This window comes from Physella acuta, unplaced genomic scaffold (genome assembly GCF_028476545.2).
Source record: "Physella acuta isolate Inbredline_101_S28 unplaced genomic scaffold, ASM2847654v3 ptg000841l, whole genome shotgun sequence".
NCBI classification, from domain to species: Eukaryota; Metazoa; Mollusca; class Gastropoda; family Physidae; genus Physella; species Physella acuta.
This window is the reverse complement of record NW_026732358.1, coordinates 136,303-150,554: the sequence shown is the minus strand read 5'-3', so window position 1 is coordinate 150,554 and position 14,252 is coordinate 136,303. Positions and strand designations below refer to the sequence as shown.

The following is a 14,252-nucleotide window of genomic DNA, read 5'->3' as shown; positions in this document are numbered from 1 at the left end:
TCAGGTCATAATGTACACTGAAAATGGCGTTGGTATCGAGAGTGTGACAGTATCGTTTGGTGTATTCGTCCAGCTGTTGTCGTTTGGTCTAGTTGTGGTGTTTACCGTGGGGCTGGTCAAGAATCTTGTCCAGACAACAAAATGGCGGGAAAAGTTGAGTTCTGTGTCCAAACACGAGCAGATTTCCATACGAGACAAGGGCACGGGTAGGATGGTCATCCTGATTTCATCCATCTATATCGTCTGCTACATCCCTTTCTGTCTCGGCTCGCTAGCGATGGTGGTGTACAAGGACTTCGGCTTTACCGGAAAATACCGGCATTTTTTCAGCATCGCTTCCGGTTTTATGTTCACGCTTGACTGCATCAACTCCTCCGTCAGTATCTTTGTCTACCTCAACATGAGCACACGATATCGGGAAAAGTTTAACCACATTTTTAATTTCACCTCTAAATCTAGCACGAAAGTTAATTTAAAATAGACAGTCAGATCCCGTTAAGATAATTGGCCTAATATTTCAAAACGTCTCAGTCGACAAAGAGACAGGAAAATTAAGAGATTATATTTTATTATTTATGAAACCTCATCTGTTTAATTATGTCTTAAAATACAAAATTTATCAAAATAGCGTGTACGCCCTCGTGGATGTGCTGGATGTTCCTCTGATGTACACATGAAAACTCGAATGTTGCTACAATGAGGATTATATTTCCCTGTTTCAGACCAACGATAAGTCAGACCGGTGAATTGGATTCACTGATTTCTGTGACACCCCCCCCCCTTCCCCCCCCCCCCCCCCCCCGGCCATAGCATGCGTCAGGTAGCCATCGGATCCTACAGACCCGAGACAGTTAACTATTAGAGCAGGATAGGCTTAAGGACATCCTACAGACCCGAGACAGTTAACTGTCAGGGTTAGTGGGACCCAGAGACATCCTACAGACCCGAGACAGCTGACCAACAGAGCTGGATGAGCTTAAGGACATGGTACACATCAAATAGTTTTAGTAAAAGATGTAGACATTGTTTTATCGATATAATTCTAAAAATGTTTGAAGATATGTTTTTGTCTCGCAATCCTCGGTGGTTGAAAGTCTTTTAGTCATATATGGCATGAACTGTCTCGTGATTAATGTCTGTGTGTCAAGACAGCGTGGCCTAGCAGTAGAGCACTAAAGTGCTAGACTGCTAACCCGATAGTCTCGAGTTCGAATCTGGTTTCAAGTCAGTAGACCGTCCCTGAGTCCACCCAACACTGATGGGTACCAAACTTAGGTTATGAAGAGGTCAAGAACCATATGAACTCTACTTCATCTGTCCACTAGATTGCTAGTTCTAAAGACAAATTTAGTTTTTTTCTTTTGTCTGTGTGGTTAGCGTGCTGTTGGACGATCATCCCTTGCCCAATTTTCTGATAAAACTTTCAGCGTGCCTCAAGTGTATATGACGGTTCAATTTTATAATTATATTTAATTAAGTGAATTCCGTAAACTGAAATGTATTATACTTGTTTTAATAAATAATACTAATTTTAACACAAAAATAAAAATAAAAACATTTCACTTGAATGTTAATTTTCATTTTCATTTTGCGATACTGAATAGGCTTCAATTGATATGGTACAACACTTTCTTTGTGACTAAAACATATACAACACATACATTGCACATTAATTGGCATGAATAACACAGAATTTTAAATAAATTTTAGTAAAAAGTCTCCGGTCTAAAATGACATTTAGGTAAACAGCCTCCAAACCTGGTATTGTCCTATATTTTCACCTAAGTTAGCTGACCTAAGGTCTATGCCTCTCATGGTATTGTCCTACATTTTTAAAGTTAGCTGACCTAAGGTCTATACCTCTGATGCTAACACAACGACAAAGATAAATAAAATGATAAAAGCGATATAAAAAATTAATGTATGTTACAATTTTTGACAAAGAGCGTCCACAAAAATGCTTATAAAACACGCACTCATAAATTCAACATGTTATTAGTTTAAAAAAAATTAAATTGTAAGAAGAAGTAAGTTATGATTTAGTTTATTTTTACAAAAAAATATATTTACTTTTTTAAAATAAACAATAGGGTTTAAGCTAAGAAATATGTTATTTACATTTTTATTTTATTTTATTCATTATATTACCTACTAATATAAATAAAGTTGAAATTTTAAAAGCATTAAAATATTGTTCACCAACCTGAGCATTAAATAAGTCGTCTTGTGCCAGAATTTGAGACAGCTGTTTTCTGATTCCTCCAATAGAACTTAGACTGGCCAACCTTTCAGCCTATTTCAAAATAGCCTTGGTATTGTCCACACAAATTAGTTCTTAAGCACCGTTTGTCCGTAGGTCAAAATTGCAGGATAGCCTCGAGTTGACTGAGCCTGGTTGATCAGTTCTGGACGCCATCGGTAGAGATGACATCCATCAGGCACGTCATACACATGACAGATGACATACGTGTAACAGTTAAATGTAAGGTGAATGCATGTTTCGAGTATGTTTCATAAAAAGTCGATATAAATCTAAAATATAGTGTGGGTGTGCGCATGCGCTAAAAAGGAAGCAAGGAAGAGAGAGCGGGAAGAAAATGGCGATGTTTTGGCAGTGAAGTCGTTGTATCAATGAACCAATAAAATCATGAAAATTTCCTGAACGTGGGTTGTTTATTCTTATAAATTAGACTATAATATGTAATAACAAAGGAGGAGAGAGGAGAGCGGTTGGTATTTGTTTTTTGAGCTTGTGCCATGATTAGCAGCAGAAAAGGCCGTGACAATACGTCTGTCATAAAGATGGCATAAGTATCTCATCTGTTTGACATGACATAAGTATGTAAGACAAATGACCGTGATGTAACCAGGAGGTTATGACCCCCCCCCTGTCACGACACATCTCACATAAAACCCCGCTAAGCTACAACTAGTACAGTAAGCAGCATGTTACATTAATTGCTGGCCATATTGCCGAAATAATTAGCTTACGCAGTTATATAAATTATAGGGATTCTAGAACAACGACAAATGTTAATTCCTGTATGTTAAATAACGTCAGTTTGGATCATTTTAAGCAAGTATACAATTGTAGTACTTTCACGTTTCCAGTTTCCTAGAAAAGAATATTGTCTAGTACTAGATACAAAACAAAATTATTAAATACAACACATTTAGCTTCCTTAACCCAAAAAATTAATGATACCGTGTTTGTAAATAAAAAAAAACTGCTTACAAAACGTGTCTCCGCTCCTGTGAGTTCCAGCCGCCTAAAGAAGAGGCCAGCAGACGTTAACTAACTGACTTACACAACTCATTGATTGAAAGATATTTATAGATTGCTAATTATGTTTCTACACAGGTTGCATTCCTTCTTTTTAAAAAACGTAGTAATTAAATTGTAATTATTTTACAATCGAACTTAAATGTCACACAAAATTGGCTAATTATCTGACATCACCCAAAATACAAGAACGTAAGAATATTGGGGAAAAACATTTTCTTCAGGTGAAATTTTTGTTTTAATTAGTTTATTAGATGCTTTTTCTAATTAGGTCATATTAAACAATGGCATTTTAAATTAATGAACTAGTACTTGAAGGCTGTCAAACCGTATTTTCAAGACTGTAATTAGAATTTACTAATTAGGCCTACATAAGTTATAAAAATTGAAGTAATGCTATGAAACGTAGAAGGTTAAAAGAAAGTATGTAATTTAAAATAATGGTGGAAAGTAATCGATACCAGACGGAGTAAAATTTATTGATTTGGCTATTTGATAATGTAGATAATCAGTACATAAACAGGTAAAAAATGTTTTAGCACTGTACTATGTGACGTTCATCTACAGTTAGCACAGTTCACGTTAGAGATTTCTCGCATCATATGGTCAACTTGTGAGAGTAGAAACAACTTTTTGTATGCAATGTGTTAAAATGTTGGAATTTACCTTAACAATGACGTCACATGCGGAAGTAGATTACCTGGCCATGATCAGCACTGAGTTTGTCGATTTGTTTGCTCTCGTAAGCAACGGGATATTATCAGCGATCTTTTGCGTTCTGGGTGTCTCGTTTAACGTCGTCAACATGATTGTGTTCATCAAGCAAGGCTTCAAAGATTACGTCAACATTTCTTTGTTGGCACTGTCGGCTGCTGACCTAGTTTCGCTACTAACCCAGTTGTGGATCTGCTTCAACGTGAACCCGTTGTTGCCAAAAATAGCGCCCCACTGGTACGCGCTTCTATATTTAACATCCAGCTGGCCCCACGTGATCTCCATCCGGGTCATAAGTCTTCTGATTGTCTTCATCACATTAGAGAGGTTTCTCTGTATTTCTTTGCCGCTTAAAATCAAGAGCATCATCACACACAGAAGGACGATCCTAATCATCACATCTGTCGTCTACTTCTCAATTCTGACAGCAGTGCCCATCTACAGCGCTTGTTATATCGGTCCCATACTAGATCCGACTACGAATACAAGTTATTTAGGTATACGATACACTGAAAATGGCGTTGGTATCGAGAGTGTGACAGTATCGTTTGGTGTATTCGTCCAGCTGTTGTCGTTTGGTCTAGTTGTGGTGTTTACCGTCCAGCTGCTGTCGTTTGGTCTAGTTGTGGTGTTTACCGTCCAGCTGCTGTCGTTTGGTCTAGTTGTGGTGTTTACCGTCCAGCTGCTGTCGTTTGGTCTAGTTGTGGTGTTTACCGTCCAGCTGCTGTCGTTTGGTCTAGTTGTGGTGTTTACCGTCCAGCTGTTGTCGTTTGGTCTAGTTGTGGTGTTTACCGTCCAGCTGCTGTCGTTTGGTCTAGTTGTGGTGTTTACCGTCCAGCTGCTGTCGTTTGGTCTAGTTGTGGTGTTTACCGTCCAGCTGCTGTCGTTTGGTCTAGTTGTGGTGTTTACCGTCCAGCTGTTGTCGTTTGGTCTAGTTGTGGTGTTTACCGTCCAGCTGCTGTCGTTTGGTCTAGTTGTGGTGTTTACCGTCCAGCTGCTGTCGTTTGGTCTAGTTGTGGTGTTTACCGTCCAGCTGCTGTCGTTTGGTCTAGTTGTGGTGTTTACCGTCCAGCTGTTGTCGTTTGGTCTAGTTGTGGTGTTTACCGTCCAGCTGCTGTCGTTTGGTCTAGTTGTGGTGTTTACCGTCCAGCTGCTGTCGTTTGGTCTAGTTGTGGTGTTTACCGTCCAGCTGCTGTCGTTTGGTCTAGTTGTGGTGTTTACCGTCCAGCTGCTGTCGTTTGGTCTAGTTGTGGTGTTTACCGTCCAGCTGCTGTCGTTTGGTCTAGTTGTGGTGTTTACCGTCCAGCTGCTGTCGTTTGGTCTAGTTGTGGTGTTTACCGTCCAGCTGCTGTCGTTTGGTCTAGTTGTGGTGTTTACCGTCCAGCTGCTGTCGTTTGGTCTAGTTGTGGTGTTTACCGTCCAGCTGCTGTCGTTTGGTCTAGTTGTGGTGTTTACCGTCCAGCTGTTGTCGTTTGGTCTAGTTGTGGTGTTTACCGTCCAGCTGCTGTCGTTTGGTCTAGTTGTGGTGTTTACCGTCCAGCTGCTGTCGTTTGGTCTAGTTGTGGTGTTTACCGTCGGGCTGGTCAAGAAACTTGTCCAGACAACAAAATGGCGGGAAAAGTTGAGTTCTGTGTCCAAACACGAGCAGATTTCCAAACGAGACAAGGGCACGGGTAGGATGATCATCCTGATTTCATCCATCTATATCGTCTGCTACATCCCTGTCTGCGTCTGCTCCCTAGCTATGGTCATCTTCAAAGACTTCGGCGTCAACGGAAAATACCGGAACCTGTTCAACATTGCGTCATCAGTCATGTTCACGCTTGACTGCATCAACTCCTCCGTCAGTATCTTTGTCTACCTCAACATGAGCACACGATATCGGGAAAAGTTCAGCCAAATTTTTAACGTTTCACTAAATATGCGAGTTAAAACATGACAAGATATCGAGAATAGTTCAACCAAATTCGTAACGAAACATGCGAGTTAAAACACGACTTCAATAATTAATTTATCAACCCCAGCTTATCCAGTGACAATAGGTTGATCCTAATTCTCCTTGTTCTACCAGATCTAACGCTAGTGGGGGATACAAAATGCACACTGACAAAGAAGACTTTGGAATACCATTATAAAACACTTTGTTCAACTCACCACATTAAGCTCCTGTCACATAATGTGTTATAAAAAATTGGATGTTAAGATTAAAACTCATTAAAAAATAAATAATGTTGAGTTAATGAAAATATAAATTCCTAAAACAATGAACATAGCATATTCAAATTTGAAAGTAACATTCAAGGGGCCATAATTTGTTGACACGTAATAGCTGAGCTGGAGGATATCATTTCAATAACACACTAGAGAACGAAGAAGAAGAAGAAGAAGAAAGTCTCCTGAAAGTGTTGTACATGACTGACCTGTGTCGACAACGTCAAGTCCGCAGCGATTCAGCTGTAATCAGACACGCGAATCTATAGGTGATCTCAGACCACATAGGCAACTTATGTCAATTTTTACAAACTACCTACGAAGGCTATAGCATATCTGGATAGACATGACAATAACCAGATAATAAAATCCACGTCTGGATAGGAAATTTGTGTCCAAATAGGCAAGCTTATATCTAGCAAGGCAAACCTAAGGCTAGCTAGGCAAGCGTCTAGTTAGGAATAACAAAGTCTAGCTAGACACGCATATGTCTAACTAGACCAGCCTATGTCCAAATATGTTAACATATAACAGATGCCGGTCCTCTACAAGAGAACCTTACACAGATCAGAGAACAATGCCAGACAAAACGTCACCAAACACATTTTTTGTTAAAGCCACGACAACGCCACACGACGATAACTGCCGCATGTAGCTTCACTCATCAACACAATCGTCTATTTGATGTTTTAGTTTTTATAGACCCTCACACTTCTCATCGCTGCTCTCATTTCACCCTTGTCATTCCATAACAAAACGACTCGTTCAAACTTTATTTCAATCTTCCTTATAATTATACACACAAATTACAAACATAACATTATTACAAATAATTAATTCACTAGTGAAGTTGATTCTGTTAAAACTTGTGGTTGATAGTTATTTTTCACCCCTAGATCTCGGCAACAAAGCTTTGTAGGCGTTAAATGATTAGCCTTAAACAAATACCCCCCGTATTGATTCCCTCTTTTGTTTATTTTTTAAATTTAATTGGTGACTGTATTCAAACAAGTTCAATACAAAGCTAGCGGTTTTATTTGTCTTGTTATTAGTTCAAACTCAAAGGGAAGAATCAAATATTTTTAAGCACGTTTTAAATTCAATTAAAAGTCCTAGCGTGAATAAGAAACGAAGCTAAAAACAGAATCACTAAGAGGAATAGTTTTTATTATATAAATGTGAGATAAAGCGTGCGTTTAGCTTCTAGTGAGGTGGTTAGTGAGGTGTTTAGTGAGGTGTTTAGTGTTGCTTAAAACTCTTCAGTTTCTGGAACCAGAAATGGTTGCCACGGTAACTAGTTCAGACTTCCCGTCGAGCAGACCATCCGTTGGAAGCCTCCTGGAGCAGGGCAGGACGTCCATTGAGAGCCTCCTGGAGCAGGGCAGGCTGTCCATTGAGAGTCTCCTGGAGCAGGTGAGCCCGGAAACTGTGCGCATCGTTTACCTGGTCAACTACGGCGTCCTGCTAGAGATGATCTGCATCTTTGGCGTCATTTCCAACGTCATCAACGCGGTGGTGTTCGTCAAACAAGGGTTCAAGGACACGGTCAACATCAGCCTGCTCGGGCTGGCGCTGGCTGACGGTCTGGCCTTGACCGTGCTGTTCTGGCTGAGCCTGAACTTTAACCCCCTGGTCCCCAGCCTCCTGCTGCAGTGGCAGGGTGTGTTGTACCTGTCCTCCAGTCTCCCTAACGTCATCGCCATTCGCGTCACCTGTCTCATCACCGTCTTCATCACCTTCGAGAGGTTTCTCTGCGTATCGATACCGTTGAAAATAAAAAGCATCATCACACACAGGAGAACCGTTTTCGTTGTAGTCTTTCTTTTTTTATTTTCGATACTCACCGCGATACCCGTTTACATTGCATGTTACATTGGCCCGATATTCGATTACAGCAAAAACGTGAGTACTCTAGGGTTACATTACATCCAAGGCGGACAGTCAGTTGAAAACGCGACGATATCTTTTGGACTCGGGCTACAGTTCCTGGCTTTTGGACTGACCGTTCTCTTCACCATTTTGTTGGTTAGGGCCCTGCGATCTCAGTCCAGATGGCGTGACGTCACGACGTCCGTCCCTAAAGCCAACCAGCTGACCCACCGCGACAAGGCGATTGGGAAAATGATCATTTTCATGTCAACCGTCTTCATCGTCTGCTACACGCCCTTCGTGGTTGGCTCCGTCGCCATGGTGTGTTTTCAGGAGTTCAAGGTCACCGGAAGGTTCAGGAACGTGTACAACATCGTTTGGTCCGTCATCTTCACCGTGGACTCGCTGCACTCAGCCCTCAGCATCTTGGTCTACCTCACCGTGGACTCGCTGCACTCAGCCCTCAGCATCTTGGTCTACCTCACCGTGGACTCGCTGCACTCAGCCCTCAGTATCTTGGTCTACCTCACCGTGGACTCGCTGCACTCAGCCCTCAGTATCTTGGTCTACCTCACCGTGGACTCGCTGCACTCAGCCCTCAGCATCTTGGTCTACCTCACCGTGGACTCGCTGCACTCAGCCCTCAGTATCTTGGTCTACCTCACCGTGGACTCGCTGCACTCAGCCCTCAGTATCTTGGTCTACCTCACCGTGGACTCTCTGCACTCAGCCCTCAGTATCTTGGTCTACCTCACCGTGGACTCGCTGCACTCAGCCCTCAGTATCTTGGTCTACCTCACCGTGGACTCGCTGCACTCAGCACTCAGTATCTTGGTCTACCTCACCGTGGACTCGCTGCACTCAGCCCTCAGTATCTTGGTCTACCTCACCGTGGACTCTCTGCACTCAGCCCTCAGTATCTTGGTCTACCTCACCGTGGACTCGCTGCACTCAGCCCTCAGTATCTTGGTCTACCTCACCGTGGACTCGCTGCACTCAGCCCTCAGCATCTTTGTCTACCTCACCGTGGACTCGCTGCACTCAGCCCTCAGTATCTTGGTCTACCTCACCGTGGACTCGCTGCACTCAGCCCTCAGCATCTTTGTCTACCTCACCGTGGACTCGCTGCACTCAGCCCTCAGTATCCTGGTCTACCTCACCGTGGACTCGCTGCACTCAGCCCTCAGCATCTTTGTCTACCTCACCGTGGACTCGCTGCACTCAGCCCTCAGTATCTTGGTCTACCTCAAGACGAGCACCAAGTACCACACGACATTTCGCAGCGTCTTCAGGTGGCAGGTGGTGGTCGCAGAGAAGTAACGACATTTTGTCTTTTCATTGTGTTCACAGACAAATGACGACATTTTGTCTATTCATTGTGTTCACAGAGGAATAGAGACATTTTGTCTATTCATTGTGTTCACAGAGAAATAACGACATTTTGTCTATTCATTGTGTTCACAGAGATATAGAGACATTTTGTCTATTCATTGTGTTCACAGAGAAATAATGACATTTTGTCACAGAGAAATGACATTCCAAACCTTAGCTCCGTGGTAGTTGTTGACGTGACAGGACCATTTATCGCAACAGGTTGTCTGAACTTTGATGTTAGTCTTCATGGGCCTGGCTATATTACCTTTAGATAATATTTGTGTCATATATTTCGTGTTTGTGTCATATCAGATTAAAGTCAGCAATATTTCGTGTTTGTGTCGTATCAGATTAAAGTCAGCAATATTTCGAGTTTGTGTCGTATCAGATTAAAGTCAGCAATATTTCGTGTTTGTGTCGTATCAGATTAAAGTCAGCAATATTTCGTGTTTGTGTCGTATCAGATTAAAGTCAGCAATATTTCGAGTTTGTGTCGTATCAAATTAGAGTCAGCAATATTTCGTGTTTGTGTCGTATCAGATTAAAGTCAGCAATATTTCGAGCCTCAAGGTTTTGTAAGCAAATATGGTCAAATATGATCTCAGTTAAGTAGGCTAAACCTGCAGGTCAGGGATTTAATACAAATTCACGTGCGAAGCTATTAAAAAAAAACATAATTACCCTGTGTTATTGATTTTATTGTGGGGTCAAAATTATAAAGGGAAATTATAGTTATTTCTGCGGTGGTCTTTAGCCTTTTAAAATTACTACACAATATTTGTTTAGGTATGTATAACTTTTCGAATGCTGTATTTGCTTTTTTTTAATATTTAAATAACACAATGGACATATTTAATCAAACACACAATCTAGATGGAAAAATTGATATTTATTTTCCTAAAAGCATCAGTTCAAAATCGTCTGTCAGAAAAAATTTAAATATATTTAAAAAGGTTCTGTCAATAAATATTATATATATATATATATATATATATATATATATATATATATATATATATATATATATATCAAGGAAAGATACTAAGATATTAATGTTTAATTGTAAAATAATTCAAAACAAAATTACAAATACATCCACTAAAACATGAATGTATCAATTAAAATCATCAAATGAAAACATGTCTATCCATTCAACTGTTGTAAACATTTCTGATCTACAAAAATGTCGCCATGTAGGCCCCTACATTTGCGTCATAATTTGGATATTTTTGTAATAGCAATATAAACATAAAGTGATATTTCAACGCCAAGGGTAGACAAAGGTACAGAATATAGTCCAAGTAAAGGCAGAACAGACAGACCCGACGGGTTCCGAACCTACCATTCCACACGGCACCAAATCGCCTCGCCTTCCATGCCTCAAGTCAGACGTGTAACCGATTCTACCAATCAGCAATATTCTGTACCTTTGTCTACCCTTGGCGTTGAAATATCACTTTATGTTTATATTGCTATTTCAGTTACAACGCCTGCTTCCACCCCTTACGATATTTTTGTAATGGTATTGTTTTTTAACAAATTCAGATAAAGTGGGTGGTCTGTTGAAAGGTGGGTATCATTTGGTTTGGTTTGTTTGATTACCTGCTGAGATCCAAGACAACATAAGGGTTGGCTTCTTACTTCCATTTGCAGCTGCCAGATTTTCTGATAAAAAAAATATCAGCTCTAAATTAAAATTGATTATATCTACAGTAAAATTGTAAAATTGTAACGTTTAACTCTAATGTCCTCTAGCTATAAGGTTTGAGACCATGTCCTGTTATTGATTGTTTATTTTATTTAGGACCTCGGCAAATGAAGGGAGGGTGTGGTCGTTGTCCACTCCCTGCCGTCTTTGCCTTGCCTCACCTGAGAGATGGACCGGTTCGAGTTGGTTGGACTCGGAACCTTCGGGTTACGAGTCGTACGCGCTACCCTTTTGCCACCTCGTCCCATCTATGTTGTATAGTATTGTATAGTGATATGGTTATTAAAATCCCAATAAACGACATTACGGAATGTGTTTACCCCGAGATGGAGCAGTAGTACATCATGCAACAATCGTCAGTACTGCTGCACGATTCATCGTAGTGTTTACACACACAGCTGTTGAATGGAAACATTAAGGGCTCGTTATATCATCAAATATATTAAAAATGTATTTTGTTATATTGATGTAAAGATAACATAGAGTATCAGATAGTTTTGTTATATGATAAAATGTCAAATGTGTATTTGGATACATTTATGATTGTTTATACAATAAAGAAAAAACAGCTACAATTTTATTGTCGAAATAGAGTTGTTAACAAACGATTTGGAATTCTTGAACGCAAAATTCCATTACTGAGGATTTGCTTATAATGAAAATTAACGTTTTATTCGTATTGTCGTCATTAAAGGAACACTTCTTAACTGTAATGTTGAGAGGTATTTTCTTCAACAAAGTATTAAGTGTCAATTTGTTATGGATTTGCTTCTATAATCTTTGTCCATCCCAGCACAAACTACAAGGCAGGAGTTGTTTGATTTAGGAGTTGTCTGCCCGGGGGATTCGAACTCGAGACTTACATTTAATGAACTCACCTTTCAGTGAACTAACTCACCTGTCTGATACAAGCACGAGAAGTGACAGACACACCAGGAGAAGGAGTACTGCGAGCTTCATCTTAATCTGCCGAGGAAAACTACAACAAAATCATTTCTCATTTATTTCTCAGACCTAATATCTCAAGTCCAGAGTTTCGTGATTTCACTTTACAATTAACGTTTTAAAAAACATTCAAATCAAATAAATAATCAATTTAAAATTTAAAAAATTATCCATACAAAAAATGTTAAATTAACAGTTAATTAATTGAATATTACTCATAAAAACCTATATGAGAGAATAAAGCAAAGAATATGTGTCGTAATATTCGTTTAACCTTAAGTTAGCCGAGGTGGAAAATTTCTGTTGGTGGTTCTTAGAAATGAGCTGTCCTTAAACCGATCATAAATCCAGCTCTAAGTGATGAACACATTGTGTTGTTGTGTTGTTGTGTTGTGTGGACGGAATAAGGATTAATTTAATCTTACAGCAAGCTGTCACAGACATACACATTTTAGATCTACTCTCTGGGAGTGTAGGTGATGGTAGCGTACATGGAGTGTAGGTGATGGTAGCATAAGGGAGTGTAGGTGATGGTAGCGTACAGGGAGTCTAGGGGATGGTAGCGTACATGGAGTATAGGGGACGGTAGCGTACATGGAGTTTAGGTGATGGTAGCATACAGGGAGTGTAGGTGATGGTAGCATACAGGGAGTGTAGGTGATGGTAGGCTACAGGGAGTGAAGGTGATGGTAGCATACAGGGAGTGTAGGGGATGGTAGCATACAGGGAGTGTAGGGGATGGTAGCATACATGGAGTGTAGGGGATGGTAGCATACAGGGAGTGTATGTGATGGTAGCATACAAGGAGTGTAGGTGAGGGTAGCATACATGTATTGTAGGTGATGGTAGCATAAGGGAGTGTAGGTGATGGTAGAGTACAGGGAGTGTAGGTGATGGTAGGCTACATGGAATTAAGGTGCTGGTAGCATACAAGGAGTGTAGGTGATGGTAGCATACATGGAGTGTAGGTGATGGTAGCATACAGGGAGTGTAGGTGATGGTAGGCTACAGGGAGTGAAGGTGATGGTAGCATACAGGGAGTGTAGGGGATGGTAGCATACAGGGAGTGTAGGGGATGGTAGCATACATGGAGTGTAGGGGATGGTAGCATACATGGAGTGTATGTGATGGTAGCATACAAGGAGTGTAGGTGAGGGTAGCATACATGTATTGTAGGTGATGGTAGCATAAGGGAGTGTAGGTGATGGTAGAGTACAGGGAGTGTAGGTGATGGTAGGCTACATGGAATTAAGGTGCTGGTAGCATACAAGGAGTGTAGGTGATGGTAGCATACATGGAGTGTAGGTGCTGGTAGTATTCAAGGAGTGTATGTGATGGTAGCATACAGAGAGTGTAGGTGATGGTAGCATACATGGAATGTTGGTGCTGGTAGCATTCAAGGAGTGTAGGTGATGGTAGCATACATGGAGTGTAGGTGATGGTAGCATACATGGAGTGTAGGTGATGGTAGCATACATGGAGTGTAGGTGATGGTAGCATACAGGGAGTGTAGGTGATGGTAGCATACAGAGAGTGTAGGTGATGGTAGCATACATGGAGTGCAGGTGATGGTAGCATACATGGAGTGTAGGTGATGGTAGCATACATGGAGTGTAGGTGATGGTAGCATACAGAGAGTGTAGGTGCTGGTAGCATACAGAGAGTGTAGGTGATGGTAGCATACAGAGAGTGTAGGTGATGGTAGCATACATGGAGTGTAGGTGATGGTAGCATACATGGAGTGCAGGTGATGGTAGCATTCAAGGAGTGTAGGTGATGGTAGCATACCGGGAGTGTAGGTGATGGTAGCATACATGGAGTGTAGGTGATGGTAGCGTACAGTGAGTGTAGGTGATGGTAGCGTACAGTGAGTGTAGGTGATGGTAGCATACAGGGAGTGTAGGTTACGGTAGGACACAAAGCACTACAGTCATGAAAACATACATACCTGATGTCTTTTGTTAGCTGAACAAGATGGCTTAAACACCTGAACATTTGTGTTGATTTTTTCCCTCACAATTTCACATCCTACCCACCACCCACACATAGCTTGTGATTCATTTCAACTGAGATTTCCCTTTTATGAGGGGATATAACTAGGCTAGACTGATTTTTGGCGAGAATATAAAGAGTTACTTCGCTTTAATT

At 40.9% G+C, this 14,252-nt stretch overlaps 1 long non-coding RNA gene across 3 annotated transcripts; it reads right to left on the bottom strand.

Moving 5' to 3' along the window:
* Positions 1-10,322: 10,322 nt before the first annotated feature.
* LOC131951976 (uncharacterized) lies at positions 10,323-14,103 on the bottom strand. 3 transcript variants are annotated; one of them, XR_009388464.1, is made up of 5 exons: positions 14,053-14,103; positions 12,058-12,138; positions 11,480-11,557; positions 11,054-11,116; positions 10,323-10,372 (listed from the first exon to the last, which is right to left on the bottom strand). It is a non-coding gene; the product is annotated as an uncharacterized LOC131951976 (long non-coding RNA). The 3 variants fall into 3 exon arrangements; XR_009388465.1 differs by lacking the exon at positions 14,053-14,103 and adding an exon at positions 12,379-12,497 and having other exon boundaries at positions 12,058-12,125; XR_009388463.1 differs by lacking the exon at positions 14,053-14,103 and adding an exon at positions 12,379-12,479.
* Between the last annotated feature and the right edge of the window lie 149 nt (positions 14,104-14,252).